The sequence below is a fragment of the Schistocerca serialis genome, chromosome 11, assembly GCF_023864345.2.
Source record: "Schistocerca serialis cubense isolate TAMUIC-IGC-003099 chromosome 11, iqSchSeri2.2, whole genome shotgun sequence".
In the NCBI taxonomy this organism is placed as follows: domain Eukaryota; kingdom Metazoa; phylum Arthropoda; class Insecta; order Orthoptera; family Acrididae; genus Schistocerca; species Schistocerca serialis.
The window spans coordinates 164032229-164052388 of NC_064648.1; positions in this window are offsets into that span (position 1 = coordinate 164032229).

The window sequence follows — 20160 nt, forward strand, 5'->3', positions numbered from 1 at the left end:
ACCCAAGGCGAAAGCAAAGGATCCGTGGCACTGGGGGAGCGGCGCAAAAGGGACACAACATCTGTCACTTCTGGGTTCTGGGCTGAGTGGCAGCGTAGGGCCGGTGCGGCACGTTGCTGGCCTTGGCTGCGGCGTGCTGCGCCCGCCCGGCGCTGCTGCTCCCCAGTACACAGGGATGTGCCACCATCTGTGTCTCTGCTGCTGGTGGCCTGGTTTGCTGTCGTGAAATCTTACCCCAAGTCGGCAAGTGTGCCTTGCCACTCCTCTGTCCCCAGGCGTGTTCTGCCAAGCCCACGCGGTGGTAACACAGCCAGGGTTAGGCTAAATGGGTCCACACCCCCGAACGACTGCGTGACAAGCCCACCACCTGAGTAGGAGTGGGTCGTTGGCCGCAAGGTGGAAGCTCAGGCCAGTAGGGGTCGAAGGGCGAGAGGTGCGTCCACCTCTACGGACTGCGGGCTGTACTCGCCGATGCAGGACGAGTGAAATCGGCGGTATCAAAGTACTGAAGGGACAAGTGTGCTGGTAACAAGGCATTGAACCCGGCAGCTGAGGGTTCCTCGGTCTACAGGCGAGGCCGGCGGTGGAGCTGCAGTTTAGTCCCCCCCACCCATGCCAGAGGAGTCGGTCCAGGTTAAGAGAAGTGGTTCCCAATCTCAGGGGCCCTGTGGAAGAAACTGACAGCTCTGGAAAAGGATTAGGTAGAGTTCCATGCCATACACGTCAAAAATTACCTCTTGGTATACCTCGTGGTACCTCATTGCCACAATTGCGGAGACATAGATCATATACACAAATACTGTAGCAGGAAGCCTGCATGCTCAAAGTCAAAGCTGAGGACCACTTAAGAAAAAACTACAATAAACCAGGCGTCTGTATACCATGCATGCATAGGGGCAAAAAGACCTGTGGTGCATTTGGTACAAATTGCCCAACATATAAAATGTTGGAACAGCACCTAATTTCCAGAATAGATTATGCCTGATGGTGTCACTGAGACCAGGAGAGCCAAAAAAAGAAAGTCTCTCAGGCTCCCACTGGTTTCTCCGCCTCCCTCATCTGGGGGCCAACGCAAACTGATGGAGCGGAAAGATATGTTGGGCGACCAGTGGCAGTGGCTGACCAGACATAATCCAACGCAGCTCAGTATTAGACAACATCCCACATGCTAGTACAATAAACAGTGCCATGCCCTTACAAGAAGGACTTTCATAACAAATACTACAGGAAAGCACTGTTACCAGCACGATGCAGCTGCAGGCAGCACAAAGAGCTATGGGAGCAGACCCAAGAAGAGTGCACCCAAACTTAGAGCTTGACATGCACGTCGTATGCATAGGGTACAAATATGGTAGAAAGGTCACCCTCTCGGCAATGGAGTCTGTAGACAGGATAGAACTCAAGTCGATGAATCTCCCCACTGACTTCAGATCCCTGCGTGACCTCATTGAAAAGGTTTTTGAAAGACGAGATGAAAGATTTGATTTGGAGGAAATTTAAATACAGTGTGTCCTAGCAAACGGACACATTGCGTTAGATTGGAAAAAGACCTGACCTGATTGTAACGTACATACTTACTTTCCATAATGTCAAGTGAAATAATGATTGGACAGATAAACACACACAATAGTCGCTAGGTCATTCAGGAAGTGCCAAGGGCAGTGGAGGAATGGAGGCTGCTTGTAGGAGCCATACTCCCAAGCTGGACAAATCTCCTTTATTGTTGCCACTTGGCACGTAATGTACACTGGGGAGGAGCCAAAAGCAGCTATAATTGTAGCAAATAAGGCCTTACGAGTTGCTACCGTAGCACAATTATCAAATAGCCACTGCAACATCGTGGAATTATAATCACCTGTAGGACTAGTGTACATCATTAACATGTACTTCCAATATAGAGGTAATTTTGACGACTTCTTTGTTCATCTCACTTGAGTCACCACGGCATTGTGGGGGCAAAAGATTATTGTAACCGCCGATATGAATGCCAAATCGCCCCTATGTTAGGGCGGCACTAGAGATGCAAATGGGGAGAAGGCTGAAGAGTTAATCATGGCCTCAGAACTAGTTGTGGCAAACAGGTGAGGGAATCCCCACACCTATAGAGGTGGAGGTGGATTTGGAAAAAAAAAGATGTCATCCTGTCAACACCCAGTTCCATCAGCAACATCGAACTGGAGAGTCCTAGATAAAGTCACAACGACCATAATCTGATTGTGTTTAGCCTTAGTAGCAAGGAGTGCCACTGGGACCTGGGGTGGGAGATCCAATACGACTTCAATAAGACATATTGGTAATGCCTATCTCAGGAGTGTGACATTCATCTGTTTCCTGAGGGTTATGTAGACGTTGATAGGTATGCTGAAAAGATGGTGGGGTCTGTAGTTAGAGCGGTGAAAGCTGCTGTACCATCCAGGAGGAGAGCCATTGCGGCCTCCCATCACCATGGACTGCCGAACTACAACGTATGCACCAGTCTGTGAGACAGACGAGGAAGTATTACCAGCGAAGTGTCGTCTGGCAAGAAAAACAGTTCTGGCTGCAGCGATACAGGGCAGCCAGAAAGGTCTTCCATAAAGAACTGAGGGGGTTAGGGTTAAAAGCTGGGAAAGATATGTGCTGCACCAACTGGCCACTGCCCGTAGGGGAGGCCCCTATAAGTTGATCAGAGAAAAAAAAAAGATCTCTCAAGGTACTCTCGACAATCAGAGATGGCGACCAAATGACAGAGTCCTGGCAGGAGTCTGCAAGGTCGTTCTACAGATTCTGTTACCAGATGATGAAGAGAATGAGGACAATGTGATTCAATGCCATATCTGTAGGGAACATCATGTAGAGTAGAGCAACAACACCATGGTGTATCCCTTTTAGAAGGAAGAAGTGGCAGTACAAACTAAATCTTCCAGAAGAGGGAAGGCTCCAAACCCAGATGGCATAGTAGCAGAGGTTGTACAATTCCTCCCCCCTCAGCTAATAGGACCTCTGACAGGGCTCTTCAATGAATGCCTAAGGCTTGGTAAATTTCCGAAAATTATGAAAAGGGCAAATTTGGTAATTATAAAGAAAGGAAAAGATAAGGACCATAAGGAAGCCAATTCCTACAGGCCGATATGTCTCCTAGATATCCTGTGGAAATTAATAGAGAAGTTTTTGGCTGACAGTCTGGCGATACACAGGATACTGCGCGGGATGAGTGAGACGCAGTTTAGCTTTTGGCTGGGGCAATAAGTGTCTGACGCAACTGCACTGGCGGTTGAGGTCTGCAGCTCAGCCCCACGCAAGTATGTGACAGGCAGCTTGGTAGACATCAGTGGCGCATTCGACAACCTGTGGTGGCCCTCGCTCTTCTCCCCCTTGTGTGAGAAGGAGTGTTCAGGGCCCCGCTGTGGCTCTCTGAGGAGCTGTTAAGAGGACAGGGAGGTTTGGTTATCATCGCCTAGCGGGAAAATAAGTAAAACCATCATGGATCTGTTCTGGGGACACTCTCTTGGAATGTAAATATAGAACCGCTGCTAGAGAAATTATATCTCAGCTAGGACGTACTAGATGTGACAGCCTATGCAGATGACCTGCTGGTTGGTGGCCATAGCTGTGAAGACCTAGAACCGAAAGTGGAACAAACAATAACATCACTTTTAGAATGGTGCCACGAAGTGAAAATAAGAATTGTACCTCACAGTTCCATGTATCTATTGCTGAAAGATAGCCTGATTAGAAATCCAACCGTTAGAGTGAAAGAATCACCAGTTTTTCGGCGCCGCGAGGCCAGATATCTAGGGGTTGTAATTGATGAAAAGTGGAATTATACATCAGATATAGACACCATATCTCAATGAGCCCTACAAGTTTTAAACAATCTCATCAACATAGGTCATAAAAGATTCCATCTGAAACCCAATCTCACTATACTCTATCACAATAGTATTTCAACATCAATAGTAGGATACAGGTGTGGGGTCTGGGCACACAGGCTGACGAGGCCTGCCATGACCGTGAGAAGGGTGCAGAGGAATATGTTGTCACGCTCTGTTGGGGCATATCGAACTCCTCCTGGGGAGGGGGGGGGGGCGTTGTTGGTGTTAATGGGGCTGTATCCATTAGACATCAATATACAGGAGCAGGCAGCATGATACTGGATAAACAAAGGAAAGATCAAAAAGACCAGGGAAGTCATGGGGGTACAGTTAGGTTACATCTTCTCCATGATACGACGTGCTGACACCTATCATAGCCTAAACAGTTTGTCAAACGAGGTATCACGCAAGATTATGAGGGAATTTATTAGGGACCAAAATAGTCAATAAACAAACCAACAAAGGCTGAGGGGCACATACCCAATCCCGCCGGACGCGGAATGGCCGCGCTCCAGGATCAGGCAGGCAGGTGTATCAAATCTCATCAACAGTAACAGCACTTCCAATTTGACACTGGGTATTAGAAATGTAAGTTAGAATGTAGATGAACTAACAATACTAACAAGATTAGGGACTCCAGCGAAACGCAGTCTTTGGTTCCTTTCCCGACAACATTTTCTGTAACATCGTTCAAATTCGAATAGTTCGTAACTGTAATTCCTAGGTATTTAGTGGAACTGACTGTTTTTATATTTGTGTGATTTATTACGTATCCGGTACGTGAAGGATTTCTTTTCGTATTCATGTGCATGACCTACCTCTGTGCATTGTTTAGAGTTGCAGAATAATGTGCAAAAACTCTGACAGAGCTGTTCAAATTGTCTCCTAAATCGTTTATGCAGATTAGGGACGGCAGACGGTTTATAAGCCTTCCCTTTCGTACCCCTAATGCCATTTCTGTTTTGCTCGATGACTTTCCGTCAGTTAGTACGCCCAGTGACCCTTCCGCCAGGAAATGACGGATCCAGTCGCACAAATAGGACTAAATTCAATGGGTTTGCAAAATGATTACAAACCGTTTCTGAGAAATCGTATCAAAAGCCTTCTGGAAATCAAGAAAAGAACAAGTTCAAAGTCCGTTGTCGATAGCACTCGCTACTATGAAAGCTAGGTGTGCCTCAGAAGAACGATATTTACTGAATCGGTGGTGAGTATGTCTCAATAGACCGTTTTCTCCGAGACAATTCATAATGTTCGAGCCCAGTGAATGTTCCAAATCTTACTGCAGATCGACGTTACTGGTATGGGACAATAATTCAGGGAATTACTCCTGTTTGCTTTCGTGACTGTTGGTGTAACGTGTCGAAATTTCCACTCATTAGGGGCTTATATTTTGTCGAGTTAGCGCTTGTAGATGATTTCTAAATATATACCACCATACTCGTAAGGGGACGTGACTGGTATACAATTCGGCCGAAAAAGTTGCCTTTATTAAGTGGTTTAAGTTGCTCCTCTACATCGAGGATATCCACTTCTAACTTACTGAAATCGGCTGCTGTTATTGACCGAATTTTGTAATATTTACCGCATTTCGTGACTCCGCTTTAGCGGCACTTTGATCAGTAACATAACCACTGTCATCATACTGAGGTGGCACAGATTGTGTCTTGCCTCTGATGTACTTCACATACGACCAGAATCTCTTTGGGTTTTTCTACCAGATGTGTAGGCAAAGCTCCGTTGTGGACACTATTAAAAGCATCTCGCATTAAAATCCGCGCAAAATTTTGAGCTTTTATAAAACATTGCCAATCTTGGTGATATTCCATTGTTTTAAGTTTCCCGAGATTTTTTTCCTTTCTTCTTGAATAGTGACCTGTCCTGTGCGCAATAGGAGATTAGTACCGTCGCTTATTATATATATTTGGTATAAATCTCTCGATCTGCGGGAAGCTACTAACGCAGGATCGCGATTTCTCGCCTCCAAGTAGTATTTGCGTATTTGGACCATTACGGATGTGCGCCAGGAATACTCGACGCGTTTACGTGTGTGTGTGTGTGTGTGTGTGTGTGTGTGTGTGTGTGTGTGTGTGTGTGGGAAGTGCGTCATGTCTTCGCTGCGATTGCATGCGGTTAGCGGTCAGTGGGCAGCTAACATCCCGTTTGCGGTCTGAGCCGCTTCCAGTTTCCGCCAGCCCGGCTGTGGGCGTCACAGCAACACAGGGCGAGGGAGGCCAGCGGGGGACACGGGCCGCGTCCACACAGTAGGGGGTGCAGCGTTTGGCCCAACCCTAAATCACTGTAGTGGTGATACGTTACTGCAGGCGACTCTTGCCGGTACATCGATAAGCAGTACAGAAAACGAAAAATAAAATTCAGAATTTTCATCGTTGTGGAAGAGTAGTGAATCGGAAGGCACTGCACACTTTTGAATCAGCACCCCCCAAAACGTTGAATCCGTCGTCCTTGCCATGGCGGCACTGTGTTCTTTGCCACCTAGACCTCTGCGCCTGACACCCAAGGATTTCTTGTCGTGGGGTTATGCGAAATACCTTGTGTATATGCCACATTCGCCGAAAACTATTCGCCCATTTGTGAAGCGTCGGTTACTTTACACACACTCCTAATTGTATGGCGTGACATGGCTTGTCGCTTACATGTTACACGTGTCATCATGGGCTTCATGGAAAATACCTATAAACAATCTAAAATAAATTTGCTGTGTTTCGAATAGCTACACCTATTGGTAACCGCATCATTAAGTTTTAACTCTACATCTACAAATACAAATACCTAATTCAAGAAATTTATACAGGAATATGCTAAAGAATAAGGAGAAGATAAATGGAATCAAGTAGACATATAGATATCAGAGTAGCAAATCTTACCTGGAGATTATCAGTGCAAGGGAGAGCCAGAGAAACTGTCGTACCCCAATGCCATTTGTGCACTAAGTAAAATATTCGACGTTGTAAACTAAATTAGATTAACCCCGCCTCCACCTGCATTGTTTAGCGAAAAGACCGCCGTGGGGTGGCGTGATTACCTCAGTGATGCAGTGTAGATGCAACAACATGGAAGAGGCGTCTATAAAGGAGCCAGACCAACATGGGGTTCCCAAGAGGGGCAGCAGCCTATGGTGAATAACACTGAAGATGGGTACATCGAGTATTTAATGAACAGATGCTGAATCGACACATATAGAAGGAATCGATTTTCAGTACATGACCGGAAGTATCAAGGAATAGTGAATCAGGTAATGGAACGAAGTGCGTGGTACATAAAAAGGGAAGACGCTAAACACTGAATGGTTGGAGTTATCAGGAATTTTTTACGTCATTAGCTACAATTTAAACCATTACTTCTAGATAGTAGCATCCATATATTTAATCCTGATACGCAATGCAATTTACAACATATTGTTCATGATCTCCAGTCCTGTTGATTACAAACAACTATACAAACTTTACCTCAGACCTCAACCCAAATGTGTCCTACGGACGTAACCAAACCAAAGAGTGTGCCTAAAATATTGGTTTTCTTCATCAGGATCGACAGCAAACCAACACCTACAACGATAATTCAGGTTACTTGCCAATGTTTCAAGCGGAAGATGTAGGTAGATATGGAGATCATATATGAGAGTTTTGAAGGGGAGGGGAAACAAAATTGTCATGAGGAACTGGAATTCGGTTGTAGGGGAGGGAGTAGAAGAAAATGTTAGACAATATGGGCGTGTCATGAAATTAAATGAGGCGCTGCTGAACGAATTAATTTACGAAATTATGTAGGGATGGGCAACAGACTAACTGAAGATGGACGAAACAAAGGGCGACAAAATAAAAAAGAAATAGCACGAAATGGGATTTTGAAGAAGGGAAAAGCGTATCTGAAAAAGAGGAATATACTACCATTGAATGTAAATAGAAATTTTATGAACTTCTCCCGAAGGTATTTGTCTTATGTTGAACAGCAGTTTAGACAAGATAGGAACAGAAGATATTAAAAAGGGGCGCTACAAAATACTGTTGACTGTTTAATGCGTAGATCGAGTAACTAATGTGGAAGTACTACATTGACATGGGAGAAACGGAAACTTAAGCGGTAACTTGCTTAAAAGATTGGTTGGGTGGAGAGGTCACACTGAGACTTCAAGGAATTGTAGAGTTTCTAATGAGGGAAGTACTGGAGGTTGAAATTGCAGAGGTGGACCAACGCTCGACTACCGTAAGAAGGCTGAGATGGATATCACGGCAGTGGCTGTACAGAAGTGCAAAGGACATACCAGCCGGTAAAGTACCATCAGACCAGTGCCTGTAGCACACACAAGTGTTGACCAGATAAAGTGTGTAGGCGGACAACACGTGTACATGGCCGCTCCGTAATTGACTCTAAAGTGCCTGGCAGAGGGTCTGTCGAACCACCCCCAGCCTATTTCTGTACACTTCCGCTCTCGAACATCGTTCGTGAGAAATGACACCTGTATCTTCCCATGCTACCTCCGATTTCTTGTACTTTATTACTACCATCGCTCCTCCCTATGTAGATGGACATCCACAAATAATTTTTATATTCGCAGGAGAAATTATTTGACTGAATTTGTCTCGCCGCAACGAAAAACATCTTTGTCTGACTTATTGCCACCCCAAACCCGCAGATCATATGTGTGACACTCCTTCCTGTACATCTCGCTGGTACAAAACGAACTAGTTTTGAGCTTATGTTGACTTTACTGGCCGAAACACGATAGCATCATGTGCATACACACTCAGAGGGCTGCTCAGATAGGCTCCTAAATCATATATACAGATCAGAAACAGCAGACGGTTTCTAACACTTCCGTTCCGTACGCCAAATATGATTTCTGTTTTATTCGATGACTTTCCGTCAGTTATTATTAACTGTGTCATTTCCGACAGGAATACACGATTACAGACGAACAACTGGGACGATACTCCATAGGCACGCAATGTGACTACGTCTTTTGTGAGCAACGGTATCAAAAGCGGTGCAGAAATGTGGAAAGGAATCCGTTTAAGGTACCTTGTCGATAGCACTCATTACTTTGAGTGAGTCAAGAGCCGGTAGTGTTTCAGAGGAGCGATATTAACTGACTGAATCGGTGCTGAGTAAGTGATGATAAGCCCGCCCGGCTGGCCGCTCGCTCTAACGTGGACGCGTCAGCGGACTCGGAAACGGACCCTGACACAATCTGGTCACGTAATTAAGCCAGCCATGAGATCGAATTTAGCTTCTTGTTTGTTAAAGTGCGCTGGCTCATACGCTTCTTCCTTTGAATATTAATAGGGTTGTATCGGATTTGCGGCTAGCTTCTTAATGTAAATTTTTCTGTCTCTTTTTTTCCATGTGCTTAATGTGGCTCCCGTGTGAACTATATGTTTTTTGGGGAGGACATTTCCATTGAAGGAATTGAAATCCTTGATAATGGTAAATGGATAAGATGAACTTTTCTTCACGTGACCATTCTCCTTTATGCGTCGTCCAGTACGTGACACACTTTAGATCTATCCGAATTTTTTAAGGAACAGGTGATTCATTTGTTGCACAAATGTTTGGATACTATTTTGACAGGTGGTTGTTCGAACTGTGTGTTGCGTCCTGTAGACCAGTTTCCTAATTTTTATTTCTGTCGCTAGTAGTTAAATTCCAGAATGAGATTTTCACTGTGCAGCGGAGTGTACGCTTATATGAAACTTCCTGGCAGATTAAAACTGTGTGTCGGACCGAGAGTCGAACTCGGGACCGAGTGCGAAACTCTGTTAATCTGCCAGCAAGTTTCAGTAGTTAAATTGTCCGTTCTTTGCGTCTGTCAGTTTTACTTATTTTACTGTTTCTTCGAGCAACAGGTGTCACATATTTAGTCTGACCCAACGTGTCAATGGACTTTGGCTATCGGTGCCATCCCCGCCGACTTCACGGACCACAGTGCAGTGGCTGTCACATTACGTCACACACGACTGTCGGTGAAAATGTTTTGATTCCGTTGGGTGTTGCATACATCGCAGATGGAGATCCTAACCATATTAAGGTGAACCCAAAAGTGTTGAACCATAGTCTCTGGTTAGCTGCGTGATAAGCCTCCATTTTGGAATGCTGAGTTCAGAGGGCAAACCCGAGGTTCTGACAAACGTTGATACGTCTGTACGCTGATAGAGCGCGGAAATTTCGGAACACGCAAGAATTTTACAACTCTCTCTCGTGTGGCCTTTAAGAAAGTGCGCATCAGCCTCTGCTACGGACTGCAGACGTCAGGCGTGTAAAGGCGCGATCATTAGGAGTGAAGCGGCGCCAAGTGGGATGGTTGAGGTGGCGTTCCAAATCACGTCCGCTGGGCTGTGGACCAACTGACTCCTCTGTATCATCTGATTCGGCATCAGACTCGTCTTCCTCATGCGTGTAACACGTCTCTCCAGATCGACGAGGGCAATGTTGTGACGGCGCAAAAGGACACGCTGCATGCTCTGCACCATTTCTACGTTAGGCTAAATGAGGTACCCATTAATTTTTGTTTCTTTAAAGTCAGTACCGCCATTAGACTGTTGATTATTTACAGTGTTACATTTACACTTACACAATCATGATATCGTGTTCAAAGTGCAATTATCAAGTGTCTTCTGTAAGTAGGTTAGACAATAACAGTGAAATACATAACAAATGACATGACCATATAAGAATCTATATTTGTAATGCTTACTTACAAGTGTTAAATTTCCTAAGGTGGCATACTGTCGAATTAAAATGCACTATTAGACACAGAGCCTACTGCTTTGCTTCATTACTGAGTACACCATATTGACTGAATGACAGTTGGCTAAGTGTCAAATTGTCTTGGTCAAAGAAATTGGTGTTACAAGCAGGTCACTTTTTTTAAATCTTTGGACTCATTGTCCGGTAGGATAGGAAAGGTTAGGAGCAATTTATTTTCTTTGGTAGGTGTTACATCTTTGCAGTACCTGTTTATCTCAGTATACCATGAAGTTGCCTGCTCATAAACATATACTGTAACAAACCTGTCGATAACATCCACTGCATCCATAAATATAGCAGTCCAGCAACTGCATAGCACGAAATACAATGTATAAAACCATAGAAGATGTGGAACTGACTACATCTGCAGCTGACAAAAAGAAGAATACTATAAAATCTGTCGCTGCACATTCGCTACTCGATGGACCATCAGTCTTTTGTGGATGCAGATTGAACTTCAGTATTGACATTAATGATTCCTTCACACATGGCAACGGATGGTTGACAGTTGCTATTGTACGAGGTGGTTCTGGTGTTCCAAATGTAACTGGACTTGAGAGTTTTGTCGACCGTGATGCGGTTGCATATAGGACTTATCATGTTACTGAAAATGCTAATAAAGACATATAGTCATTGATGTTGTTTAAAGTGTCCTTTCCTCCCTCTGAGATATACTACTTTAATGAGGAATCAATATACCTCACCCCAAACTTCTGTCAATAACTAAAGGTCAAACTGACTGTCTCAATAAAACCTATTTTCTTAAATTTATGGAATAAATTTTATTATTACAACTATTTAACACATAAAATACTATGAAACACGAATCCACACAGAGAATATACCGATACACGCTTAAGCCATACCTTCACTTTGGACACATCATTCCCACACAATGACCTAGCTTTAACATTTAAAAGTGCCCATTTACCATAGGTGTATCTTAATTTTAAAAAAAGTAAGTCACTTCACATTTTTATTCTTATTTCTTTATTTGTAACCCTTTTGTCCCCCCCCCCCCACTATAATAGCTTCTTCATTTTATTAGTCATTTTATGGCCCGCCCCCAATCCATCCTTCTATACCCTCCTCCCTTACATTTACACTCCACATGCCTACATACGTCAATGAATGATTCATAATATTCTTGACCTTGTGATTCTTCTCAATTGTTTATTACCTCTCTAAGAAGTAATTATGATCAATAATGTTACATTTGTCTTTGTTGTTAAGAAATACGAATTAACCCATTTGTTCGGTATTCCGTGTTCACTCAATCCACAGTTCATGTCCCTGTTATTGTGCTGCCTGCGGCTGGGGGGTGCTGATCCGTCTGTCGATGTTGGTCTATTGACGATACTCCATAGGCGCGTAATGTGAGTGCAAGCAGTTTGTGAAGAACGGTATCAAAAGACTGCCAGAAATCTGGAAATTAATCGGTCTAAGATTACTTGTAGATAGCTCTCATTACTTTGACTGAGTGAAAAGCTGGTTGTGTTTCATAGGAACGATGTGCGCTGAATCGGCCCAGAGTAAGTGTCGATATATCGTTCATAATGTTGGAACACAGTGGGTGTTATAGGTCATACTGAAAATCGATGTTACTAGTAGTGGTTCGTAATTCGGTGAATTTCTCCTATTTCCTTTCTTCACTGTAGGTGTCACATGTGGAACTTTTCAATCCTTAGGTGAGACATTTTGTCGAGCCAGGTATACAATTTGAATCGGAAAAAATGCCCTTATTAGGTAGTTTCAGTTGCTTCTCTACATCGACGGTATGTACTGCTAATTTACTCATGTTGGCAGCTGTTGCTGATTCGAATTCTGTAATATTTACTCCATCTTATTTGGTGAAGGACTTTCGGAAAACCGTGTTTAGTGACTCCGCCGTAGCGGCACTTTGATTAGTAACATTACCACTGCCATCGTGCAGAGATGGTACTGATTGTGTCTTGCCACTGGCGTACTTTACATACCACCATAATCTCTCTTAGAATGATGCCAGATGTATAGACAAAGATTCCATTGTGGGAAATATTAAAAGCCTCTCACAACGAAGCCTACTCTAAATTTTGAGTTTCTTTAAAACATCGAGATACTGTATTGTTTTAAATTTCACAACGTTTCCTGTTGTTTCTTCTTCGAAAATGACCTGTTTTGTGCGCCATGGGAGAACAGTTTTGTGTCATACTCATCTGTTGTTATAAATCTCTCGAATGCTGTCGATACTACCTTTTTTTTAAAATTGAAGCGAAAACCGGTCTAAGCCTGCATAGGTTTGAAAGCTTATGAAGTCATGAAGCTAACGTTTGTCTCCATTTTTTTAATAGATGTATTTTTCTTTGATTCTCAGTGAATTTGGGTGTTAAGTTGTTCAGTTTAGCTTCAACAATCCGTGTAAGCGTCATGATGCTCCCAATGTGCTCAGAATTATTTGTTACTGAATGGTCACTGAATGTTTTCGCAGACGTTGGTTCCAGAACCAATTCCTTGAAATAAATTTCGGAAAAAGCATTTAGTGGATTTTCGGGCAGTATTTTATGCCTATCACCGACTTTAATATGCACTGTCGCAAATATATCGAGGGTAGACTTGAGTCACCACCATTTACAACGGCTATTCGGAGAGTAGGGTGCGATCGGCCGCGAAATTGAAACCACAGTGACAATATAAATTGTTTTGTTTGTAACAGTTAGCTATGCGATCGCGATACTTCTCTACACACTCGGCACCCCGACTTAGATATTTGTCGTTGCATTGTACCAACTTTCCGACATCCTCGTCACAGAAAGCAGCCACCTGTGCTGTCTGCCAATTCCCTCAGCTGGTCTGCAGCTCTCTCTCTGTTCCAAGAGGGTATCCTGAAAGCGAGCAGGTCATATGAGCAGAGATAAAAACTCAGAGGGAATCAAGTCCGGGATGTATGGTGGCCAATCAAAACTGCCCATCCAAAACGCTGCTGGAGCGTCTTCGTTGCCACAGCAGAAGGAAACGCACGACAGGTACGTTAGGCGGGGTTGCGTGAAATCAGGCGAAACACAGGGCACGCACCCATACTTGACGGCAGACACTATTTTCGAGTCATCTTTACTTGCTCACTGTGCGGTCAGAACTGGAAAGAGTGACATGAAGCGATCGATTACCATACTAGACTCACTGCCAATCACATCTGTGCAAAGCAACATCAGATTTTCTCTGTGCTTTCCATTTTACACCTGATCGGATATTACTTCCCAAATAGGGCTTTATGTGATCGTGTTAGTGGGGTACCTGACTGACACGAGGATCAAAATTTACTTGAACCTTTTAAAAACTATAGATTCTCTATTGGAAGGTCGATGTGAAAATGTATTTTAGGCATAAACTATTAAATAGTATTAAGAACTTGTGACATATGGCCTTGGTGGCTATCGACGGTTGTGAGTAACCATTACACATTACAGTTCAGTTTGCGTAAATCACGTGGGCGAGAACAGCACACTAGTCCACCACAGACAGGTCTCCACACAGTATCGATGCAATTGCCGTTAAAGGACATGTTATGTCTTATTTGCGTAGCGAGATCACCGCGGATGTGCGCCAAGAATACTCCACATGCTTACGTGTGTGTGTGGGAAGAGCGGCCACGAGTGCTAGTGTCATATCCTAGCTGTGACCGCAGGCGGTTAGCGATTTGCGTGAGCTGAAATCCTGTTTGTGCTCAAACTGTTCCTAATTTTGACAGCCGGGATGTGAGCGTCATAAGCATTACAGGCAATGTAAAATAAACTTTAGAATTTCCATCGTTGTGCGAGAGCAGGGAATCCAAAGCCGCTCCACATTTTTCAAGCTGTCCCTCGCAAAACGATGAATCCGTCGACCTTGCCATGGCGGCGTGGCGTTCTCTGCCTCCTATATCTTTGGGCCTGACATCCAAGGTCTTCTTTTCGTGGGGTCATGCGAAATACCTTGTGTGTACGCCACCTTTGCCGGAAACCATTCCAGAACACAAATCACACATTTCTGCTACGCCACAAACTCCACATACCCTTCTAAATGTGTGGCGTGAAATGGTTGGAGGCTTGAATGTTGTACATGTCACCAAGGGCTTCATACAAAACACCTATAAAGAATCAGTAATTAATTTCCTCTCTGTTTTATATCTACAGTCACTGGTAATCGCTTCATTCAGTTTTAACTGTGTATCCTCAGATACAAACACCTAATTAAAAAATTTTATATAAGAATCTGAAAAAAATAAGATTCAGTAGACACATAAACGTCAGAGCAGCCAGTCTTACCTGGCCATTATCAGTGCAAGGGAGAAATCAGAGGACCTGTGATACCCTCATGTCTCTTATGAACCAAGAAAAATATTCCACACTGTAGACTACAATACTCCAATCCCACCTCCACCTCCACTGTTTAGCAACAAGGCCATACAGAGGTGGGGTGGTGTATGTGCCCATACCGTAGATGCTACAACGTGCAAGGTGCGTCTACGCAGGAGCCAGACCAACATATGGTTCCCGATGAGGGGCAGCAGCCTATTCTGTAGTTAGAGGGGACCAGTGCAGGTGACTGGCAGAAGGTCTCGCCTTGCAACATTAGCCCACATGCCCTCCATACGTTGGCAAGCGGAAAAAAAGCTGTCATGCTCTCATCGATTCAGCATCTGAAATGATATACAGAACAAAGCTGAACATAAGATGGCTAAATCGAATACGTAATGAAGAAGAATTGGGTCGAACTGATAGAAATCAGTACTGGTACTATCTGACTAATAGGAGGGATCGATTTGTAGGATATATCCTCGAGTATCAAGGAATCGAAACGGAAGGAATTGTGTGGTATTACATAAACATCAGAAAAGGTAAGCACTGAACGGTTGGAGGTATCAAAAATTCTTTATGTCATTAAGTACACCTAAAAGCATTACTTACAGATATTAGCATCTATAGTTTACATTCTGAGGCACGAGTTAATTTGTTTATGATTCCTAGGCCTGTTGATTAGAAAGGACTATACAAACTTTCCCTCTGACAACTCAGACGTGTCACACAGGATCTGTACAAAGTAAAGAGTGTGACTTAAGTTTTGGTCAAAGTTTTTTCCTTGGACGAGAGTATAAAATTGCACTTGCTGTGTTCTTCAGAAGTACAATACAATGTTGTTCTGGACATACATGCATATATGCATGCATGCATGTTCGAAGAAACACAGTATCGTATTTCTGAACAACATACACACTGCAACAACGTATTTGTCGGCAGACACCGGACAAGCGACTTTCAGTTAAAATGTCTCCCCGTATTAGAATATACACTGTGGACGTACGAGTCCAGGGGTTGCTAACACATGCTTGACGACATATCGAAGGCTGGGTCTCATCATGAAGAAAAGCAATTGAATGTACGCTAATGGGCATGATTTTATGCGCCAACTCGTCACATGAAGCCTTGAACGTCATTTAAACATATTGTAACACACTGGCACTTTTTCCTGTGTTTGTCAGCGAGTGAAAGTTTATACTTTTTTCATATCTTGCCCTGTGCGACCAGCTCGTATTTCTTCTTAGGCTTTCTCGTGAGCGTGAATGTGGCGTTCCACCTTCACTACAAACAGTAAAGGGAAATACACGCATTCAGATTAGCAACAGAGGGGAGAAAAGCGGTCTACCGTATAAAGGTCGATAGAGGCACAACACACAGCGACAAAGAAAGAGAGATTTCATCATTCGAATTTAATTATGTTTTTAATATATCACCAAGAAGTGCACACAGTACAAGAGTGAAATAAAATATGACGACTGCTACTTCCGAACAGTATTTGAGTAAATCTTAAATTGTGCAACGAGTGAAACTTGTGGGTGTAAACCTGAGTAGGAATCCCAACGTCATTTACACTGTCTTTATAATTTCTGACATTAAACTGATTTTCTATCAAAAATGCTTTGAAATTCGATGTCAGCTTGTGATTATACATTTTGTTAAGGGTTTACTATATACATTTTTAAGAGGGATTTTGGGATTTAAATTTTAATGTTAAGCAGTTAGCTAGTTTTAGCAGTAACTTCCACTAATGTCGTAAATGTCATAATCTTAAATTTAACGTCATTCTATCACCACTAGTTGCCATCAATAGTGGATCAGGATTAATATTTAATGAAGAGTATTGTGACGATTACATTTTTAAAGAAAAGAATAGTTTGGGCGACATGAATTTTTTGTAAATATTGAGTAGGAATTTCTTGTTAATAATCAGTGATGAACTCTTCTCGGGTTATCAGCCAAGTGGTGGCGTCGTCTTGTCGCAACGTTTCAATGAGTTTCGTACCCATCATCTTCTGGCGAACATCACGCCACCACTCGGAAGTGGAGGGACGCTGTCTTGTTGTCAGCACGGAAACAGTGGGCCGGCTGAGTAACGCCTGTCGGTGCTGCAATATCCTCCTGGAAAGGGTGCAGGCCAGTACACAGTTGTTGCTGTTTAGTATTTCTAGCCGCGTGCTACTCTTGCGAATACAAGTGCATATGGAACAATTTCCCAATTGGTTGGACAGGTCGTGGATCATCAGCAACAGTGGCTCCCTTGAAATGGCCACCAAAAAGTCCTGACCTCACCACGCCTGACAACACGTGATGGGGAGTCATTGAGGCACATGCATCTGCACGTCGCTATGCTGCAGACGAGGAACTGTGCAATGCTGTTCTAGGGGCACAGACACTAGTCCGTCACCCTCTACGCACACACACACACAGAGTGGTAAGAGCTGAAGAGATGACGAATTGGTAATATTGAGTTAGTGGATAAGCTGACAAAAAAATGTACTCTTTATGGAAATGGTAGGAGCGGGTGGGTTCAATCACCCTGCCCATTTCCTCCAATCTGTTGACGACCCCACCTCAACCAGGTGCAACCAAAGACACCTTGAAACCAGCCATACCAAGATCTGTACAATTGAATATGACAAATCGCCGCTTTTCACCCCCGCATCTACTGCCTCATGAAACCATCCTATCCAGTTTAGTAACTCACAAAAATGCACAGGACTAACCATTGACTGGAAACTAACATGAACTCTGCACATACAAATCTTACCAGAAAATTATACTAACGAAGAATACTTCTGTAGCCATTTACCGATCAAACATGAGAATTTGATCTTTGTAGTGTACTCCACACCTGCAAAACTGGAAATTCCCTTGTCTCATTTTCCAGGGCCTGGAGTGTCGCCGATATTCCTATGACACCCCCTCCAAACATCAGATGAATGTCTACTGTCGATTGCCCACCAACGTAAGATGTGCCTCAGTCCTACTGGAACTACAAATTCTTGATGTTGACGTAGAATAGGCCAGTAGGGTCTGTCTAAGGAAAGTGGCAGACGTAAATTAACGGTTAAGGCGGAGATGAACATTCTTGGGCACTAATATATATTTTTAGAAAACTGGGGTCATCTGCATCGGCCGACATGTCTCCACAGGCCTTTACATAATCTAAGCTCTCGTATACTTAGTTTGAGCAGGACCCTCAGCTAATATACGGATTACTATGTGTAGCTACTTCAGCGAAACCATATTGCCTGTGACAGGTATCGAACGAAACAGCGAGACCTGTTCCTGAAGAAAAGGAGGAATGTTTGAACTTTAAAGTTCTCTTGTCATCGAGACCATTCGAACAGTGACATTGGCTCTCACTAGACAAGGATGGGGGCAAGAATCGACAGAACCCGTGTTCAAGGAAAAGCCACGCTGGTTGTCTGCAGTGGTTTGCAGAAACCACAAAAATTTAAATCTAGTAAGATGGACCGCGATTTCATCTTTACTTCTCGTAAATGCGGCGCCGAGTATACCACGGCTATTGCTACACATTTGTGCTTTCTGTCGACATTCCACGTATGGTCATAGTGTGGGAATGTCAGGCACCCTAGCTGTATACGGCGCTTGGAACACGCGCACAAACGCGCACAAGAGAAATATTTGTGGAATAATGTTTGGAGAAACCGTTTGCCAAAGCATGAGGTTGCCACATTCTACAGGCTAGCAGTGTAATTAGTCATCCAGGAACTCGTGAAAGCTTCAATGCCACAGCATGACCAGAGAAATCTGAGTTTCAAATGTGATGTCATAAGATACAGATTCTTCTGCGATATTTCTGCAGCCTTGGTCCAGGGGTGTTTCCGCATCGAGTGCCGACTAGGAGGGTCGCCAGTTTACTGCCTCACCACAGTACGCGCGCACCTGGGCAGCTTTCTCTCGGTGTCTTTCGTGTCGTCGTGTGAAGCACATCGTCGTCAGGACGCCAGTGTCAGTTGTTGTGTGAGTCCACTGATAACAGAGTAGTCCGCTCATAATATCGGCCATGGGTGTTCTGGGAAAAGGTAAAGACAGCTTCAGTTTCGACAAATCCATTGGTTCCTTCCAGCCTGGGTCTTTGGAGATTCACAACTGGCTCGTTGATACAATTCATGAAACAGCTGATCAGGTTCATACAGTCTATTTTCATTCTGATATGTCTTTTTCGTTAAGTTTTTGGATCAACTACAAATAGATAGGTTGCTTTAGCCTCCATGTTCTCAGGTTCCGTTTAAGCACTGAGATGGTTCCAGAAGTATGCTGCTTCCTGGTAACGAGGAACTGAAGTATACAACTGTCTGAGTATTTAATCTCCCGCAAGAAGCTGACAACAGTCGACATTTCTCTCTTATAGTCATGTGAGGGGTATACGCCGCGAAGCTAGTCCATTCAATACCGGTTGTAATGTTATAGCAGGATCCGTTCAGTGAACATGGTAGTCAAACAAAACATTCCTTCTCATTTCCAGATCTCTGATTACCGCACTCATGGAACGAATAAGGGCAAGTAGGGACGTGCTTTCTCTGCAACGAACCTTAGACCTAATGTTCAGAGGCAGGTATTTTTGTTGAAGGTCTCCTCTGAACAGCATCGGAAACTGGGGTTGGCTGGTCTCGTTTCTACCCCTCGCAAGGTTGGTGCCACCTGTTCTCCATGTGCAATGGAACAACACCGCCACAGCACGGTCCTCACATTGCTGTGGCCAAACTGGCAGTGGAGACAGTGCAACACGAGAGACGTCGTGTGCAGGACAGTGAGGAGTCGGATACATCTACCCCTCTCACACCGCCCCCTCAAGTGAGTCTGTTGGTTGCTGCATCCTGTAGTGCTGAGTCCTGCACTACTAACAGCGTCAATGGTGCGGAACTGGAAGCTGAGGTGGCTAGCGTCTCTCCTAGTATCGCCCCCACAGCTGCAGTAACCCCTGTAGAAACATACAAAGGTGGGGAAGTCGTTGAGCCTTATGGTGCTGCAATGACTAAACAGCAGAAAACTGAGGCGCCCCTGAATTTATCTGTTCCGTTGGCGTCCCCCATTCAGGCGACGTGGCAACGACCTTCTGTTGTTACTCCCATCGAGGGTATTTGTTTCCAGGAAGTCCTGCCTGTCGACCAAGATGTACCCTCTCTTGTGCGATGATCAGAATTTCAAGTCTCTCATTCTAATTGTTTTTCACCAACTTTGGTTAATGATAAACAACC